The sequence below is a fragment of the Uloborus diversus genome, chromosome 8 (assembly GCF_026930045.1).
Source record: "Uloborus diversus isolate 005 chromosome 8, Udiv.v.3.1, whole genome shotgun sequence".
NCBI classification, from domain to species: Eukaryota; Metazoa; Arthropoda; class Arachnida; order Araneae; family Uloboridae; genus Uloborus; species Uloborus diversus.
Window position 1 is genome coordinate 56465707 of NC_072738.1, and position 22004 is coordinate 56487710.

Consider the following 22004-nt stretch of genomic DNA (forward strand, 5'->3'; position numbering starts at 1 on the left):
TGTGGGGACCATAGGACATTTTCACTTCTTTTGGTAGAAATTAAGTACTAATTTAGAGCACGATTGTTCCATAAATTTACTATATTAATTGCTGTGAAAAATCGCAAACGGGTGACAAAAGTGTCAATGTTGAAGTCTCATTTTCCAATTATTTTAAATTTTCTCTGAACAAACATGTTAATGCGCACAGACGATCTATAAAAATACTTTTATTCAGAAATTATCGATTTTTATTTAAACTACATTTGAGTGAGCAGATGAGTTTTGGGTATAAATTCTTTTTCAATGAGACAGTATATTTACTGGAATGACAATAGACGATGGTGGGAAGGATAATGTAAATACTTGAGAAAATTCTAGATCCATTTCTAACTGTAAATATGCGGATATATAATTATTGTGTTTACTAAATGTTGGAAAGATTTCTTCAACAACATGAAACACTTTACAATATACAACAAAATTCCAGTAAATTCTAGGGTTACAGTGTGAAGAAATAAACTCTAATGAATTCACAGGTCAGCTTAGAAAGATAAAAGTTGCTGTGAGTTCATTTCATTACCAAATTCAGTCCACATCTTGAAAAGAAAAACTGAAATGAAGTCATAATTACTATTATGGTTGGAATTAATTCACCAGCCCTTTAATAAAAAACAAAGCTCTAATGATTTTCCGAGACCATTAAAATAACTAAATCAAAAATGAAACGACGACCATTTATAACGTTCGTTGAACTATGCTGCAAAAGAAAACAATAATAATAATTATGATGATAGTAAAAATAATGATAGTAAACGTGAACTAAAGCTAAACTCAAGATGTTATGAAAAGAAAAATTTTTATTAAACTTTCGGCATGACATATATTTAAATACATGTATAAGCTCATTATAAAAAATAAAATTGAAATTGAAGTTTAGGAAGGTATATAAGGGACTATATTCTAAAGAATTTGCGAGATACAAATGAAAAGAAAGAAGGAAATTCTAATGCTCAGAACTATTAGAAAAAATTGAGCTGCTGAGAATTTCAAAGAAACAATGTTTTAAAATAAGAGATTGTGAAAATTTCAAGAAAAACAAGCGGTAGTTCTTTTAGTGAAAACGAAATCAAATCAAAATATGATCTTGAATGAACATTGTTTCTCTACCGATGGCCCACAAACTAGTCTTGGATAGAAATATTTTAATGATCTTTGAACTGCTTTTATATTTATTACCTATTTTTACAACCTTCAAATATATTATTACTCGTTTTTTAATACCAATTAAAACGCATGCAACTGAGAAAAAACAAAAATATTCTGACCATGCAAAGTTTTCTATTCTATTTGCAAAAAGAACTGGCAAATCTCAAACTATATCGTATCTACCTCACTAAGGATCTACAAGATATTTTGGCTAGAGTTTTTTTCAGTAACTATAGTTTGGGATTATTTTTGAAATATTTTATTCTCTCTCTTTGTCGAGGCATCTTGAGCAGAATCCTTTCTTAAAAAATGATCGTGGATTTAAAATACATTGTCGTTACATAGATGGACTTTGTTTTTAGTGAAAATGAGCTTAAAAATTCTTAAAAGGCCCGCAGTATCCAGTTACATTGAGAAACAATGATTTGAAATACGAGTTTGTTAAACTGTATTCAGATATTTTTTTGGAAAATATTTTCAGGAAATTGAATGCATTTATTTTCAACTAGCGCGGTACCCGCACGGCTTTGCTCGTTGTAGAAAATTAAAAGGTCTTTTGTTTCGCCTGTATATTTACTAATAATGGGTGATGAATTTCTCGCCAATATGCTATGTTCACTTGCTCGTTCATGGTCGCATATGGTGATTTGTTCCTCCACTTTATGGTAATTTGCTAATCCACGTTTTGGTAATTTGTTCGTCCACGTTATGATACTTTGCTCGGTAAAATGTTCTTAAAATTGGAATAGAACAGAAAAAAAAAGAAATCGAATTTTCGAAAAATCGCTTCGAGGTGCTCACCTGTATGCTACGAACTAATTTCGTGCCGAAGTTCATGAAAATCGGCCGAACGGTCTAGGCGCTACGCGCGTAGCAGACATCCAGACAGAGATCCAGAGACACAGACTTTCAGCTTTATTATTAATAAAGAATAGTATAACTCTATTATTGCATGATAAACATTGTAATTATTTTACTTACTTATGGTTGGAATGTATTGATATTTTTATCGATACAGGAAAGAGCAGAGGCAGTAAGAAAGCCTTGCAGTTTGTGAGCAAGGAGCAGATAAAAAACAGCACGAGTCTTTTTTCTTTCATGTTCATAACAACCTGAAAACAAAAGTTAAAAATATATTGACTATAATTTAATACTAAGTAAAGCTTACCTTACATATATTTCATTAAAACTGCATAAAGCTTCGCTAGCAAAATATAAATTTCATACTATTTATTGAAAGACATATGATCTTATCGGTACGCACAGTGTAGATGCACATGTATATATGTATATGCATGCTAACGGTTTATCATTTTATACTTTCTTATTAAGTACTAATATGGGTATCTGTTCTTTAAATGAATAAAATAATTTATTTTTAGTTCTTTGTCCACTTTTTGAATTTTGGTATACATTGTTACAATAAATCTTTTGCAGAATGACTGTTTTATCTGCTATTTTTTTTTTATCTCAGTAAATGTTATTGTAAAACTATAATTATTTAGGTTTGGAAAATGTTTTCAAAGAAAAAAAATTTACTTTCGTGACAGTCATTTTGACTAATTTTGAGAATTGACTTAGAATTAGTCGAAAAAAGTCGAAAGTTAGTCTTTGGATTGGAAAAAAAACGAAAAACTAGATTGGTCTGCATTCTCCTGGCAAAGTTATGAAATGAGTTTTCTGCATTTTCTACTCTTTGTTTTGCGAAAATTTTTTTATATGGATGTAATAATTATTATTTCTTTGTTTTGGATAACCCCCCTATGCAACATGCGAAAAAAACTATCGTTACACAGTTCATTGCCTCCTTTGTTATTGCTGAAATTAGCGTTAAGGAGTTATTTTTTGAGTTGTTTAAATCCTTTTTTCTGCAATTTGTATTTTATGCAATATTTTATTGATAGAAAATTTGTAACGAGGAGTTTTACAAAATTTAGGAATTTATTTTTCGGGCTGAAAATTTTACCGAAAAAAATTTCTTTCGCAGATCTTAATTCTGACGTGGCTTAAATGTATCCAGATGCCCTAAATGACAGGATAACTTTGAAACAGGCTAGTAGTTCATTTTATATGGATGTAATAATTATTATTTCTTTGTTTTGGATAACCCCCCTATGCAACACTTTAGGAATGCTTCTTTCCGTTCGTACCAACAAATACATTACAGCTAATTAAACATGAGACGGCAATTTAAAGTAGAGAAATTGTAGCTTAAAGCTGCTCTGACTAACTGCACTGCGGAGTCGATGGCAAAACGACAGCCTCTGATTCATGGAATTTTAAAGTCTCCAACTCCGACTCTTTTACTTCAAAACCAGTCTGACTTTTGCCTCGTTGAATTGGAAAAGCTGTGGACTCGGGCGGGGGGGGGGGGATGGGCCGACTCTTACACTTAAATAAGAAAAAGAAAAAAAAAGCCTGCTGTTAACCAAAAAATTTCTAGGAAACAGGGCTTCTATGAAGGTTTCTAACAGCTCCTTCTTAAGTATCCTTACTTTCGATGAAGCTGTACCGTTACAATGTTACTCAAGGAGAAGTTGTATCGTTACGATGCTACTTGAGGAGAAGTTGTATCGTTGCAATGCTACCCCGAGTAGCATCAACTCATCGGCCGATCATCGGCCGTTCATCGAAATCCGATCAAACTTTGATCGGCCGATGATCGGTCGATGATCGGATTCCGATGAGTTTTCATAGGAAATTGCTCCAATATGTCTCATCGGCAATAGTAGAATCCGATCATCGGAATTCGATGAATTTTGCTCCCTATACCAATGAGATTTGGAGCAATATACGAGCAGTGCTGTTCCGAGGCGATGAATTTTGGATGAAAATACGATGAGATTTGGAGCAATATACGAGCAGTGCTGTTTCGAGGCGATGAATTTAGGATGAAAATACGATGAGATTTGGAGCAATATACGAGCAGTGCTGTTTCGAGGCGATGAATTTAGGATGAAAATACGATGAGAAGTAGTAACAACTGCGATATAGGGGGAAGTAGGAGGAAAAAAAATTAACAGTGGGAAGGGGGGTTCGCCATCTTGGATGATCACGTGACCCTTCCGCCATCTTGAAACCTTTCAGGAGGGGTATTTTTGGATGATGTCATTTGGGACAATTATTTTATATATTTTGTTTTCTTTTAATAACTTGTTTATTTAATTTCTAATTTATCAACTTTTGACGAACTCATGAGCTCAAACGAAGTCGCTTTAGCCAGGAATCGAACACTAGACCTCTGGAATACGAGATTCGTATGCTAACCACTGGACAAGTAATGCTCTTTCCTAGGAGGAAAATAATGTATTAAATGGAAAATCATTTCTGGCGCCATCTATCGGGTGGCAAGGCCATGACAGATTTCTGAACGAAAAAGTGAGAACTTTATTCAGTGAATATACTTGTGACGCCAGCTAGTGAAGAGTCGGAGTCGATCATTTTGCCCGCAAACCGAGTCGGAGTCGGCAATTTTGGGAGTCAAATTGAACGGAGTGGAATTGTTTTGGAGATAGAGAAAAATCATTCAAGAGTCGGAGTCTCATTTTGTTCGCAATTCCAGTGAGGTAATAGGGGTTGGAATCGTGGAGTTAAAGTTGAATTGATTTTGCAGCAAATCGGAGTACCCTTTCAAAATCAAGGAGTCGGATTCGGAGTCAGTCTCAGTCATTTTTCCTCCGATTTTCAACCCTGAATGTTGATCCGTATAGCCTTACGTTTGATCAATGACACTATCAATTGTCGGATATTCGAATAATAAAATTTATCCTATTTTAACAGTTGGGAGATTTCCAAAAATTTTAGATTGGGAAAATTTTTATCGGAAAATTTAAACAACCTACTTTTTTAAGATGAAATGTAACTCGGCAAATTTTCATCGGAAAATTTGATCGTTACGATCTCTCTTTCCGATGAAATGTAGCTCGGCAAATTTTCATCGGAAAATTTGATCGTTAAGATCTCTTTTTCCGATGAAATGTAGCTCAGCAAATTTTCATCGGAAAATTTGATCGTTACGATCTCTTTTTCCGATGAAATGCAGCTCGGCAAATTTTCATCGGAAAATTTGATCGTTACGATTTTGTTTTTCGATGAAATTTCGCTCGGAAAATTTTCATCGGAAAATTTGATCGTTGCGATCTCTTTTTCCGATGAAATGCAGCTCGGCAAATTTCATCGGAAAATTTGATCGTTACGATCTCTTTTTCCGATGAAATGCAGCTCGGCAAATTTTCATCGGAAAATTTGATCGTTACGATCTCTTTTTCCGATGAAATGCAGCTCGGCAAATTTTCATCGGAAAATTTGATCGTTACGATATCATTTTTCGATGAAATGTAGCTCGGCAAATTTTCATCGGAAAATTTGATCGTAAGGATATAGTTTTCCGATAAAAAACAGCTCATCGAAAACCGTTCTCGGATTCTGATCGCAACGATATCAGCGTGCATTACGCGATGAGTTTAGGAGGAGTCGATGATCGACCGAGCAAAATCCGATGAGTTGATGCTACCTGGGACTTAAGATGAAGCTGTACCGTTACCATGTTGCTTAAAAAGAAGCTGTACCATTGCAATATTACTTAAGAAGAAGTTGGATCGTTACTAAAAGCTTTTATGGAAGGCAAATGTCCTAGAGATTTTCTAATAAACAAGCAGTATTCTTTTACACTTTGGAATTAAGCAGCCTCTATTCATTTACCCGCCGTGACTGCAAAACTTCGACGCCGTCGTAGTCTTGGTGATAAGCCTTCAGTCCGATCGGGAAAAGTTGTGCCTCTACCATTTTTGTTAAGGACCGATAAGGTTCTTTAGATTGAATACGTTACCTTGGAATTTAAGAAACTAGCGAAAGAGGTAAAACATTTTAATTTTGTGCGGTAAGGCAATTCTCATTGACGGGTCACATCCTACGTAAGTGGGTGGGTCTTGGTCTTACTTCTTTCAGCAGCCATTGTTCAGAGATAACAACGCCCCCGATAATTAATTTTATTTGAAAATAGGCTCAAATAGGGTTGCAATAAAGAATGCAAGTCATTTTTTTTTGCCAACTGAATGCTGTTATTGCCGCAACTTAAACCTTTCAGGTCTATATAATCACATAAAGAAAATATAATAGGAGTAATTTCTTTTTCATATCGCCAAAATGTTGCTTAACTCCAAAATATGGCACGTGTTCTTTCTTCCTTGCCTACTTATTTCAAGGAATGGACCCGTTTTCTCAAATGATTTACAAGGGTCATTTGTTCGCGGTCGGACTATATAACCTATCGGTACAGACATTTAAGATAACAAATAACGATTTTTACCATTCTTTTATTCGCATATGAAAGATTTAAGTTAGTTGCTATTAATTTTTTCTTTGTATCACGATTCATATTCTTTGCCATAAGGAAATAATTTTATTTGCGTTTTTTACTTTCAAAAAATCCAAACTCCATTAACATTCGAAACGAATTATTAGTTCTCAAACTGAAGAGATCTTTTTCAATATAACAAAATATTCTTCAATATTTAAGCTCTCTGAATTTACTACGTCACTTCCTAGTAAAGTAGACTGTTCATTGAAATACAAAATCCGATTAAAGCAGAGAGAAAATTTGACGTTATCCATCTTCAAAATCGCTGTTATTAAAGTTACATTTTTAAACGAAAGGATTTTAGAACTTCATGATTGTTGAATGGGGAAAATACTCACAGGATGCATTAAAGCTTTATTCTCAGTTGATGCAATCTCTTTGAATTTTAAAGCAGATTTATTTGAAATTCAAAAGGATGCAATAATTGAGTTGCTGGGCTCTGGTTGCGTATAAAATTAGGCCACGCCATTTTACATTATTCTTTTTATAGACTGGCTTTGTGCAATTAAATCTAACTTCAGTTCCATTTTATCCATAACTTTGTAGTAGCATGACGACATTTGAGTGCACATTGCATTGGTAAATATGTAAGGCAATATTATAATATTTCATAAAATAAAATAAAAAGTTTTAAATATGTCGAGTTGAAATCAATCTTAATTTGATCTCAAATTCTACTTAATGTACACTTTATGGCGATTGGAAATGTTGTTTACGTTTAATGTTAACCGGAAGGAAAGTATTTTCATTTAAGCAAAAAAAAAAGAGTCAATTTTATCGCCGAAATAAAGTGTATGTCTCAATAATTCAATAATTTTCTTTTACTACGTTTGACTAGTTCAAATTTGTTTAACTAGCTTACTAATCTACATTACCGATTACGTTTTCCAAAAGCTTTCTCCTTGCCATTGGGAGCAAGAAGCTGTGAACCGAGTTTACAAGCTTTTATTTTAGAATAGCGTCATTTAAATCAGAATTTATTGTAAATATTTGATAATTGCTTTAATCCTTTTACTCGAATACTTGCCCAGTCGTTGTTATCTACTTTAGTTAGATGTGTAATATGGGTTAGGTTTAAAAAAAACTATAACCGAATGAGTATGGTCAGTCGGGTAGTTAAACGACTTTTGCATTACAGAAGAAAACCAAAAGTGTTTTTTTAAAAGCTAAATGAGTTCTGCTGTTTACTATTGGTTTTACTTTATTTTGTTTCAAAAAAATCTGTGGCAATAATTAGTTTATTCTCAGTCCTCTTGTAAGTTGTATAGTAAAAGCAGCATGTGCTTTGGTCTGTTAGAATTTTGTCCATGGTTTTGTTTTAATTGAACTCTTTTTTTTTTTTTTCAAAGTTTAACGAAACTGTTTTGGTTTTAATTGTGGCAAGGAGGTAACTCATTCAAATATTTCCCCCGCTATAAGTGGGAGTCTTTGTTACTATTAATAAAGCGAAAGTTTTTTTGTCTGGATATCAGGATCTCTCTCTCTGTCAGGATCTTTGTGACGCGCATAGCGCCTAGACCGTCCAGTCTATTTTCATGAAATTTGGCACAAAATTATTTTGTAGCATGGGAGTGTGCACCTCGAAGTGATTTTTCGAAAATTCGATTTTTTTTCTATTCCAATTTTAAGAGCATTTTATCGAGCAAATTATCACAACGTGGACGAACAAATTACCATAACGTGGACTAGCAAATTACCGCAGCGTGGACGAGTATACTACCATATGTGACCATGAGCGAGCAAAATGGCGAGAAATTCATCATCCATTATTTGTAAATATGCAGGCGAACCAAATGACCTCTTCATTTTCTGCTTCGGGCAAAGCTGTGCGGGTACCACTAGTAATAAAGGAGCTTATATGAAAAGTTATGAATGTAATTTGTATATAGATGGAACCCTATGAGAACTGATGTGGATTAGATTTTGGAGGAAATCGCTTTTAGTAAATGACGTAATCGAACTTTTTTTCTCTTTTGAAGTATCTCAAAAAGGAAAGCAAGGGACCGGACAACATTTTTTTTAGTTGGAATTAAGATGTACCCAATCGGAACACGTGATAGTTAGTTTTAAATTTAGTTTTTACTTCCGGTCAATAAAAGAGAAAGCCTTCGATTATTTTAATATTCGAACTATTTATATGCAGGGTCAGATAAAATCCCTGGCTCCATGTCTCGCGGCAACTATAAAACTGCTTTGGCAACTAGTCCTTTCAGAAAAAAAAAAAAAAAAAAAAAAAAACATTTAATTTTCCTATAAACTCTGAGAAGTAATTTGTCGGATGCCTAAGTTTTTTTCCTGGCTGCTAAATTTCAGGTTTTTATTGATGTCTTTTTATATGTAAACTAGATAAGGAGTAGACTGTAGAACAGTGGTTCTTAACCTTTTTACTACAGAGGACCATTTGGTACCTTTCGGAATCCAAAACTAATAACATACGATATAAATAATATTTTCAAAATTATAATATTAGGTGAAATAAGATGACGCCAAAAGTTTTCTTTAACAATTTTTTTTTGCAACTATAAAAATAATACAGATTAATTTTTAATTAACTGTTCGCGGACCACAGGTTGAGAATCAGCAGAATGTTCCTGTTTGCAGAAATGAATTTTTGAGGTATTTGAAGAAACGCGTTTTGGATTCAACACGAACAGTAGGGAAATGTTGGATCCAGAGTTTTGGTTGTGTTTTTTACTTCCTTTTACGAAGTAAACGGAAGTATTGTATTCGCGAAAAAATATTCACACAAAAATCGGCCTTAATTTTCATTTTGCTCGCCCTCGAATGAATACTGAGTTTTTTTTTTTCAACCCGACCACACGTGGATACATGTCTAAGAACGTATAGATACCCGAAATATCCATTTTGATGATCCCCGAATTGATGACAACGAGTTTTCTCGCGACTTCTGTATGTAGGTATGTTCGTATGTGCGTATGTATCTCGCAAAACTCAAAAACGATATGCCCTAGAAAGTTGAAATTTGTTACGTAGACTTCTAGTGGTGTCTAATTGTGCACCTTCCCTTTTGGTTGCATGCGGACGTTTTATTGGATGTTCCTTTTACACCTTTTTGGTGGGGAACCATTATTAATTTGAATGCAAACTCAAGTGGTGTTATATTTTGGCAAACACTTGGCGATATATCGCCAAGCTTTTGGTCTCCAAGTTTTATCGCCAACTTGGCGACAAATTTGGCGTTTTTTTTAAAAAAAAAATCTGGTTTTATTTTGGCTACTATTGGCGATATTTAGAGAGTTAACCATTAAATCATATTAAAATGTCCAATATTGGGAATATTAATCTGTATAAGACGTTTTTTTGCTTCAGTTCGCTACAAACTTGGGATAAAAATATTTAAAGTATTTCGTTGCTTACTCCAAGGCACTATTATCATTAAATTGGCGTAAAAAGAAGTCATGTGATACACACATCAGCTCGTTTTTGCAATGGAAACCAAATAAACAAGCTTGTGTGATGAAGCTAACGTACAATAGGTGACAACAATGCTAAAAGAAGAAAAATGAAATATTTCCACTGCCCTTTACTTGCAGACGGCAGCATTGATGTACATAGTAGTCGTGCACTACCACCAGCATGTACTAATTTTTAAAAAAATAAATCTCCATGTTATTTTAAGCGCAAGCATTGTTAAACCTGTGTTATTTCATGAATCACTGAATTTTCAAACGTTACCTGACATTAAGACCATTTTAATATTGAGATAGTATCTAACTAAATACCATTAGTAAAACTAAACGTATTTACATTCTGACAAATTGCACTTAGAACCGATTACTTGTTCGAAATGAAGTTTTCATTCCATTCTCTATCTATTCCTTTTGATGAGGTAATGCTACTGTTCCCCTGAAGTTATTATCCTAATAGCGATGTTCGCTGCATTATTAGGAAAGCAATCATTCAAGTGCGATGTGCAGGGATTTGCAGTGGCCAGCTTTAAAAGCTGAGACTTTAATCTCAAACTAGAGGCGTAGTGACATGTAAAGGACTTTGGATTATTGTTTGACTAATAAAGGGTGTTGACTTTGTACGTTGGGTTTATAAGGTTATGTGTTATGGAGTTTGATTAAATATGATAGGTTAGGAGTGTGATATTAACGAAAACATGTGCTGTTGAAAACTTAGTAAATAATGAATAAATATTTAAAAAAAAAGAAAAATCAATAAAATTTTGATTCTTTGACATTTTGAACTCAAATTTTGTTTTTCACAAAATTTGAGTACATTTACGAGTACGAGTGTGTATGCGTGTGCAGGCGTATGTAGACGTGTGTGTGCTCATCATCGCCTCAGAGCAACCATAAGATATCTAACCCAAGAAGCAACAATAAGATATCCTACAGTTGTTCTGAGGTGACGATATGTGTGTTGGCATATTTGTGTGTGTGAGCGTGTGTGTGTACGTAGGCACGTATGTTTGCGTGTGTATACTGCCGTGGTAAAGGGCAGTATCTGCAGATTTTTCGATTTTCATTTTTTTGCATTTTTAAAATCTTCATTAATATAGTGTTATGGTACAAACATTTTTATTTGACTGACGCAGAGAAAAAAGCATTTTTTTTATCAGTGGTAATTAGCAGTAACTACTTTTTTAGCAACATTTTGCTGGAAGTCGGCAGTATGTGCTTACTGCTCTTTACCTGCCCATGGAAGAAAGAAAACTTTCTCCCGTGGTCTGGTAAACGTGGTAAACGGCAGTAACTGCTTTTGTCGCTACATTTTTCAGGTAATTGGCAGAATGTACTTACTGCTCTTTACCTGCCCACGGCAGAACGGAAACTTTCTCCCGTGGGCAGGCAAATGGCAGTAACTGCAAATTTTTTTGGTTTTTCATGAACTTTTTTGCCTATGATCGTTCTGCCGTGGGAGGGTAAATGACAGTAACTGCAATTTTTTCCATTTGCTTTCTTTTTTTTTGGGGGGGGGGGGGATTTTTTAAATCTATATTTCTTCAGTTTTATGGTGCAAACATGTCAATTTGGTTAGCGCTAAATAAAAGCATTTTTTTAAAATCAGTGGTTATTAGCAGTAACTGCAAATAATCAGCAGTATGTACTTACGGCTCTATACCTGCCCATAACCATTGTCCGGAGAATGGAACATTAATGAATCGCCGCCAAAACTTGCAAAAAGACGCATAAACGGTTTTCGCGATTTCTTTTTAAGTCAACTAAGAGCAAGCAGTAACGCCCCGATGGGAGGTCATTGTGTGACCTCTCAAAAATGTCCTTGATTCGGCAAATTTAGAGAAAATATTGCATTTTAAAAAATGATTCCTAGTCGCTTCTCATTAGATGTAGGTATGCGTGCCAGGTCGTATTTAATCATTCGGTAAAATTTGGGAATTATTGTCTCTCGTCCTTGAGCGCAAGAGATACTTAAAAGGGGGAGATACTTGGGGAAAATGATCATACTTTATTTCAAATAAAGTCGAAGAAAACGCTTTGTAATGTCACAGCCCTCAAAAATTTTAAACAAACTTTGATTCTTCATATCCGTGTTCTGAAAACAATAAAACAACATTAGTTTTTGCTAATGTACAGTTAAAGAAGATAACGTACGAGTAAACACAAATAACGCTTGGCAGACGATAAATAAACGTGTAGCAACAGAACGATTCTGTTCCATTTGTTTTATTTTGTCGCAGACGATATTTTTCACAATTTTTAATATACACTAAGCTGCTGCACTTTTAGTAGTTCGATGAGAACCATTGTTAACACACGAAGCATTTCTTTCGCTTAAATTTTCATGGAGATTTATTGCTTTATTGAAAAGTGCGGAACATTAAGCGATTTGTCGTAGTTTTAAAAATGCCTAAAGAATCTTCTAGTTGCCAAGTCACAACACAGAAACATTAAAGAGTTTTCGACAATGCTGTTTAAGCAATCAAAAAATATGCCTTGTTGACTGTTCGTTGTCAGTATTTGAATTTTGAGTAAATGAATTTGATTTTCACGATTTTAAACATGTTGTGGCTTCCTCCAACAACAACAACAAATGGACGGTCATCAGCATGACTACAGATGACTTCCGTGGTTTCCCTGCAGGACAATCTCAGTGGAAACTGAAATCCATGTCAAGACCGTACATAGAAGACATCGTCAAAGTTGAGTTTCGCCGAGGTTCCTGGAATCTCTTTTACAAAGTGGATCATGAAGATAATCAGTTCAAGGAATTTGATTTCCTAAAAAATAATTTTCATCTGAAGACTTTTATGTCTGCACCCCCCCCCTCCCTTCGTCCGCGATTTTGAGGAATTCCAATTAAGAAAGAAACATGACAGAAGATTTAGTAGATGCAAAAAAAAAAAAAAATCTACTGAAGTTTTTTTCTATTCAGTGTTTAAAAATGTAAAACACAAAAATGAGTTCGTTGTAGCAAGGACTGTTTAAATCAACAAGTATATCTGGTATTTGAGGAGGTACGTAAATGTGTTTTGGATTAAATTTATATCAAGTGGATGTAGGTCGATACCCTATTTTAATTATGTCCTCTTTAATAATAAATTTATAACCGACATATGTATGTATATATACATATATAAATATACATGTATATTTATTAATTAATTTTTATAATGGCATAAAACATTTGTGTAAAAAAATATTTTATTTTTAGGTTACATTTCATTTATTTATATTAATTTTATGTCAAGTTTTTCACGGTATTTATTTATTTTTTAAAATAAAATACATTATTCACGTTGCGATAAATATACTTCGTAATGACATATCTACTCCGTATTATGTTGAATTTGTAATTATTGGTCATTCAATAGTACATTGTGCAGTTACTGCTGATGTTATTGATGTTTGTAGGAAATCAAAAACGCGTTTTTTCAAATATCTCAAAAACTCATTTTTGTAGATACAGCCGTTTACCTGCACACGGCAGTATATATGTGTGTAGGCGTGTGTGTGTGTGTAGGGTGTGTGTAGAGTACTCCACCGCCCAGGAATGGCCCAACTGATGAGAGGTGGTGGACAGTGGAGTTCGCTGAGTTAAGTCAAATGCTAAAGTTAAGCTTTGAAAGAAAGACAGACAACGATTTGTAACCCTAAACGACGAAAAATTCAACTTCGGTCAAATAAGGATAAAAGCAATTTGTGATTACTCCAAAAAAAAAAAAAAAAAACAGACAAGGAAAAAATAAAGAGATATGGATACATTTTTACATTTTATGGATAAATTTTATGATTTCGAATGTGACTAGAATTTTTTCAAGAAGGTGCTTAGAAAGTATAACTAAGAGCTAATTCCTCTACTAAAAAGGCAAAATAGAATATTTCACTTTTATTGAACATTTTTTCTTGAAAAATGACAAAAAAACTTCTAATTAAATAAAATTGAGAAAGGGTAAAGTTAATAACATTCAAACAATTGTACACGTGCTCCGAAAATCGTAGAAAAACAATTATTTGTTGAGTTATTCTAGAAGGAGTATGAAAAAAATATAATAAATTGCAGTTATCTAGTAGCAGTATTTACACCGCAGTGTAAAAAAGAAAAAATTTTTTTGCGTGTATGTGTAATTTATATTTTAAATTTAAAAATTACAAAACATATTGCTTCGTTTACTAAATCCATAGTGAACTTCATAGTTTTATTTTCATAAATTATTATGTGGTTTGTTTTTGAGGAGCATACCATTAATAGCAGAAAACTTTTAACTATCATTAATACACATTAAAATACATGTTTGAAGTTTCAGACTAATCGAAGGGCATTCACAGGCATAGAACGACAAACAGTTATATAAACTATTTCAATTATCTAAAGGATGAAATTTTTGTTTCCATTTTAGTTGCGATCAGAGATATTTTAAAATCATCTACAGTTGCATGTAACGGCATTGGATATTGGAGCTATGTCGCAGAAATTTAGTCAAGCCTATTTTCACGCCTTTTTTTTTCAAATAAAAAATTAGTATTGTGGAAATTAAAAAATAATAATAAAAATAAATTAGAATTTACAAGATTATTGCATTTGAATTTTCTTTTATTCGGTAAGTACGAAATGTCGCACATTCTAAATGTTAAAAATCAAAATGCTAGTAAGCGACTCTTATTTTCCAGCCACCTTTAATTTCATCCTTCGAAAGTTAATTCCTGATGGGATTGATAAACTTTGTGGTCATTATCATTTTTATATCTTTATGTCCTTCAAAAGCGTCAAGCAGTATTTTCACTCCTTGAAAAAAAAAAAAAAAAAAAAAAAAATTTAAAAAAATTAATTTGAATTTTGACATCTTGAATTAAAATTATGTTTTTCGCAATCACGAGTGTATGTGTGTGTCTTTGTGCGTATGAGTGTGTTTGTGTCTGCACACATACCCTCACATACCCACACGATTGTGTGGATATGTGAGGGTGCGTATATGTGTGTATAGGTGTCTGTGTGGTTTGGGTATGTGAGGGTGTGTATATGTTGTGTTTGTGTCTGTGTGGAGGCGTGATTGTGTGTTCATGTGTGGGTGCGTATGTGTGTAGGTGTCTGTGTGTGTTTGTGTCTGTGTGCAGGCGTGATTGTGTGGGTGCGCGTGTGTGTGTGTGTGTAGGATATGGACGCAACTGGAAACGGTTTTTGTTAAGAGGAGCAGCATCGGGAGGGGTCGATCGACGGTAGTGCTGCAGAGGGAGGCGGGGGGGGGGGGGGGAATAAAATCATAGAAATTCAAACCCGTCAAGTGAGAGCAATAAGCAATCTAAGCAATCGTGATTGCTCAAAAAAAAAAAAACTATCTATATCTCTAATCAGGTTAAAATTAATGTTACTGTATTTTGATTTTTTTTTAGTGAATACACTTATTTAAAAATGGTTCTCAATGGTTCTTACAGTTAAATCCTGTTACAACGAACAATTTTTGCTCGTTATTGTAATTGAATTCAATCATTACAGTGTCAATTAAATTCGGAATGGACAGTTATTCCGTTAAAATAGATATTTCGTTGTATCGATGGTCGTTGTAATGTGATTTCAATTTATTGATGCACTATTGAGGCAGTGAGAAGCAAAGGGATGTAAGTAGTAGACATTTTCAAGTTTTGAGTAAAACGTGTTTGAAGATAGCATCCTAGGTAGGCTCTTATTGAAATATTTTTCTAAATCTTGCTGTATAGCAGCAACTACCAGGGCTACTAGTGGAATCTCTTGCTCCAAGACAGAGGAGAGCTTCACCTACCATGTGTACTGGTTATCTCTAAATTTTTAATTTTGCCACTTACATCCCTTTGCTTCTCACTGCCTCAGTTCAGGTTATAACAAGTTCACTTCAATTCGACTTTTTCCTCTCATATAATCATCATATTTGGTAAATGAGTACTACTATTCTACTCCAATCATCTATGAATCATACAGAAGTGATCGAGCTTTATTTGGAAGAAAAGTGCTTAATACTTTCATTAAATCGATATTTAGGAAGGGGAAGAGGCTTTTTTGTTATAATCTGTGACACGTAATTTAGCCATTTCGTATTTTTACCAACAGATGGTAGCACTGTTCTAAAAGATCAGAACTTTGAAAGAAAGGATCACCAGAAACTTAAGTGAAAACGGAACGAAAATCTTTAAACGCGTTGGAAAAGTAAATGTTTTTCAAACAAGGGCTCCTTTGCTCAATTGTTTCTTCATGAAGTTCGAGTAAAGGCACGAGAGTTTTTTTTTTTTGGAATATTTAATGTTTTGTTCGAAATAAGTGTATTTGAGAAATAGGCGGTAACGGAGACTATACGCCCTAATTGATAAAAAAGCAAAACATTCATTTTCTTTTTGTCAAGTTTATCATTTTTGGGAATGACTCCAGGGGCTTTGAGAAGTTAATGTATTGACATACACATATCTGTGGTTCTTGTCTTTTTTGCGGTAATACACATTCAATATATATTCTTCCGCCTTTTACCCCCCTCTTCCTAGGAAAATTTTGAAATAACGGGGCTGCAAACAATTCTGGAAAAAAGGTTGTAACAGTACAAAATATTTTAGTTTTTTAGGGAATCGTTTGTAAGGAAAGTATTCAGACAAAACTTTTATCATATGCTTATTCTTTAAAATCAGCAAAAAATTAACTATATAAAATTATTTAATGATTATGTATTTTCTTTTTTTGTGAGTTATTTTTTTGGTTCCTATATTATTTTAACTGCTACTTCAATCTACTATCAACTTGATTTACTTCAAGTTGATTTTTTTTAAGTTGACATAATTGCTTTATTTTTTCCAGCCCTAGTTTCATTTTTTTTCCTGTAATCTTTATTGAGCAATCACGAGCTGCTTATTATTTTCACTTGACCGCTGAATGACGTCTGTCCTTTGAATTTTATTTTTCTATGCTAAAATGCAGGCATCCATGTACCTCGGAATCGAATTATTAATAAATGACCTTCTCAACTAAACACATTCCTTTAAACACAAAAGAAACCCAACGAGTAGGGTCCTATCATAATTAGTGATTGCGAAAAACATAATTTGAATTCAAGAAAATTCAAACTTTATCCTTTTTCAGTTAAATACATTCCACGGTAGCGATAGTTTTGTGTTAACATACAGTTATCGATTCAAGCACACCCTGATAGTTGCGTGGCCTAAAGCCGCCGCTTTTTACGGGCCCCCAAATGGCTAAAATATTTTTCAATAACTAAAATTGTAAGATATGACTACAGAGGACCCCAAAAAAGCATTTCAGCTAGGACCACTTGATATTTTATTTGTGCTCTGTATTTTAGTCGTTGCCGTTAGTAATGCAATAAAAATAACTTTTACCATTAAAATTATAATAACTTTCTTTATTTAATCAAGAAAAATTAAAACAATATCACTATGTTCTGAAAAAAGCTGTATAAATTTATGATGCGTAATTAAGTTTGTTCTGCCTTTCCAGAAAATCGAGAAACCAATTTGATCAACTTCATTTCCAGACGATTAGCCTCCGGCTCTAAAATTACAGAACTCTGTTAAAGCAGGAGCTGAACAACTCAGCACAACAGAGTCTCGTCGCATTCTTCGAATTAATGCCATTGTTTACCAATTCGAAAATTGTTTTCCGAAGCTGTTTGACTCTTGTATTTTAAAACACGGGACATTAGCTTTAGAACAGCTCGTGAACGGTCACTAAATTGCAATCATGCATCACAGAACTTTAACACTATACTTTTCAGAACAACTAGGGTTGAAATGTCGATTCTTTCTGTTGTGTTTTCCTGGGATTTTAATTTTTATCGAAAAATAGATTTTTCTGCTCTTGAAGAATGGCAAATTTACGCCTGAAGTGAGATGAAGCTACGAAGGTGTAGTACTTGGAAATTAAAAATGTGATTTATGTTGAGTGACTGATGAGTTTGTGCCAAAAGGGCATTGAACGGAAATTAAATGCTATTGGGTTTATAGTTCAGTATTATGTTGAAAAATATGCAGTTTTAAATAGATAAATCGGCAATTGTATTGTAGTTTTAGTTTTTTAAATCATAGTATAATCTTTTAGGACCATAAGCTAAAAATCAGGATTAAAAGAAATTTCTTTAGTCGCCAAAGGCCAGTTGAAGCAGCATTTTAACTGTCACAATTTCCTTTTTCTAATCGCCACTTTTTAAAAACGAAAAAAAAAAAAAACAACAACTAAAAAAACGTAATTGCAATTTAAATTAGATTTTACATTTTTACGAAAGCATAAAGATTATCACTTTGAATAAAGATTAGTAAAAGCCATTGATTGCTAATAGTCGAAAACACAGGTGGGGGTGGAGAATGTGAAGATCGGGTCGCAAATGATACTAATATATTTAGTCGTCATGTGGCGAATGGCAACCACTGATTTTGATTTTCACTAGCTCATAAGTAGAATATTAAATTTTGCAGTGTTGCTAAATTCTTAGAAAATGATATTATTAAGATTCTGATGACTCAGTAACATGAAAAAAAAAATGTAATTGATAAATTGTTTATTATTGATAACTTATAAATATAAAGTTGAGATTAGGGGACATATCTGTCAAACACTGGTCCTTAACCCTTTAAAAGGATCATATGCTTTGTGGTAGAGTGTGGACATTTTTTATGTTTTAGACTATTAAGCGCCGCTCTATAATCTAGACAAAAAAAAAAAAAAAAAGAGTTACTACATGCAAATAAGATTTCACACTATAAAAGAAGAAATACTTCGATTTTTTTTTTTAAATTTCATATTTTGGGCATGTTCCCATTTAGGAACGTTGGCGTGTTACATTAATTTTGCTTACTTAGAGTTGTAACGCTTAACGCTCTTGGCTATAATTTTGTGCTTATTGAAAAAAAGCTATACAACTGATACATGGTCACATGCGCATGCATTTCTTATGGTAAATAGTGTGAAATAAATAAAAACAGAAAACAAATCTAAATATGTATTTATTTATTCAAGTCCAACAATATGAAACCGCAAATAGCTAAATAAACAACTATTCTAAACTAACAAGAGGATGATAAGCTTTGTTGTCGAATGTAGACATTTTTCTACATAAAACTATTAAATGGTAACGCGAATAACGTGTATTTCACGATTTGAAAATTGGTTTTGTAGAATTTTCTGTAAATGATGAATCATATGTATCTATCTGGCCTATTAGAAATGCAAAACTACAACTATTTTACATAATTTGGTTGATTTGCTATTCAACTAAAATTATTTGAGTAATTAGTGACATTACTTATGTTTAATGGACTTAAATTTACCTTACTTTTTTATATGTATACAAATCATTTAGGGATACAAGTTAGAAATTCGCTGACCTAGTGAAAGTAGGGGAATGTAAGGCAAAGTGAAATAGCGGGGAAATATGAAATGGTGAATTATTTACTCGGCTTTTAGTGCCACCTATCTGGTAATAATTTAACTATGTAGTAGCATATGTATTATGTAGTCTATTTCAGTCAGGAAAAAAATATCGCTGAAGATTAAGCATATGATGATACAGGCTATTTTCTCATATATAAATCATATATATGAGAAAATATATATGATTTATTTATGTATTGATATATAAGGGTCATTCCATGTCAAGTGATCCAAAGTTTTTTCCCTCACCTTTTTGTATTTCTTTGAAATTTGGCTCATCAATTGTACCCTTTGAGGTAATCAAAAGTCCAAATTTTTAGATTTTTACCTCAATTATTTTTTTATTTATGACACTTTGATTTTTCGAAAAACCCGCTTTTTTTCATGGATGTTTGAACACAAAATGGACGATAACTCAGCACCAAATATAGATAGAAAGATTTGATAAAAAGCATTTTAAAGTACATGAGTTGCTGTTTAATTGGATATGCAACATGACTAATTTCAAAAAATTTTTGAATTTTAAAAAATGAAATTTAAATTTTAAATTTAAATTTCTCAGAAAAGGTATAATGAATTTTTTTTAAAAAATTCACAAAAATTTGTGTGTATTTTATCTTTATTTGTGCAAAGTTTCAAGTTGGGATCTCAATGGGATCATATTTTTATGAATTTTTAAATAAAGTTTGACTTATGAAATAATGACATTTTTCAGATTCTAACTAGTTAAATATAGGGTTCTCTTACTAAGGATGGTCTAGTAAGTAGTAATTGATCATGGCTATGCTTGAAATGAGCTGACATGAATTTGTAGATTGGTACCCCCCCCCCCCTCTGCCACACAACCACTTTTTATCTTTTTTTTTTTCAAAACTGTATTTAAAAAAAAAAAACTGGCACGTAAGAGTTATAATCATAATAAACTGGGATGCACGCTGCTAAACATCAGTAGTGACTAAGGCTTATAAATGTGGGGGAGGGGTCATAAAAACTAAAAGTCAGAAAAACTTTAACAGACAAATAGAACCACTCATTTGCAGCTTTTTTTTTCTTTCGGAAAGTGGGACGATAGGGGAAGGGAGAAAGGGAGGGGGAGAGCAATCTGGAATGAAGCTTAACAACATGGAAGGTTATGCTCAAACTAGCAAAATGTGTTTGATCTATAACTGCTTTTAATATATTTATAAATAGATCTCGCTGCATTGCTCTCCTTTACAACTGAAATTAAAAAGAAAACTAACATTAAAGAAAAGAAGACCACTGCACTCCAAATGTTGTAGAAAGACAGTTTTATGCGAAGATGCATATGATCTGATACTTAGATTGATTTTTAGTTTAGTGTGAAAAGAATGAAACAACATGGGGGGAAACACTCCTATTTTGCTTTGATCTAGGGGCAAACTATTTCTTTCCTCCCTCCAAAATTGAAAGTTGGCGCAGGGGTAGGGGATGAAATGAATCATAACTTTCCTTATCAGATAGTAAATTAATCAAGTACATTTTGTGAAGCTCGAATTGAAAAAGAAACACTTGGTCCGAAAAAAAAAAGCGTCAGGTGAGGCGTGATACTAGTATAGTGTTAATCGTATGTGTGGGTGGGGGGGGGGGGGTAATGTACTTCGTCTTGCTTTAAAGAAGAACATTTACCAGCTTTTAATATGCTTTCCATTCATTTTGTTTTATTTTATTAATTAATTTATTTTTTGCGTTTTGAAAATAGTTTTGAAAAAAAAAAAAAATAAAAAAAGTGGTTTTGCTGGGGAGGGGGCTTTTCCTTGCTTTAAAGAAGATTATTTACCAACTTTTAATAAGTTTACTATTTATTTTGTTTTATTTATTTATTTATTTATTTTGAATTTTGAAAAGTTTTGAAAAAAAAATTAAAAGTGATGGGGGGGGGGGGGGGAGCTCACCAATCTACAAATTCATGTCAGCTCATTTCAAGCATAATCACGATCAATTACTACTTACTAGACCATCCCCAGTAAGAAAACCCTATATTTAACTAGTTAGAATCTGAAAAATGTCATTATTTCATAAGTCAAACTTTATTTAAAAATTCATAAAAATATGATCCCATTGAGCTCCCAACATGAAACTTTGCACAAATGAAGATAAAATACACACAAATTTTTGAGAATTTTTTTAAAAAAATTCATTATACCTTTTCTGAGAAATTTAAATTTAAAATTTAAATTATATTTTTTAAAAATCAAAAATTTTCTGAAATTAGTCGTGTTGCATATCAATTAAACAGCAACTAATGTACTTTAAAATGCCTTTTACCAAATCTTTCTATCTATATTTGGTGCTGAGTTATCGTCCATTTTGTGTTCAAACATCCATGAAAAAAAGAGGGTTTTTCGAAAAATCAAAGTGTCATAAATAAAAAAAATAATAGAGATAAAAATTTAAAAATTTGGACTTTTGATTACCTCGAAGGGTACAATCCATGAGCCAAATTTCAAAGAAATACAAAAGGGTGAGGGAAAAAATTTCCCAAATTTTGGATCACTTGACATGGAATGACCCATTAGTATTTTGTTGTAAGTCAAAAATTGAGTTTGCTATTTTGAAAAGATAAATTTTTGTTATTAACGTTTTAAATATTAATTGAGACCTTCTGATA

The 22004-nt window shown here is 32.9% G+C and overlaps 1 protein-coding gene across 1 annotated transcript in view; it reads left to right on the top strand.

Annotated features, from left to right (window-relative positions):
* LOC129227815 (rho GTPase-activating protein 18-like) overlaps positions 1-22004 on the top strand; it is a 439197-nt gene that overhangs the window by 297930 nt on the left and 119263 nt on the right. The window lies entirely within an intron of this gene.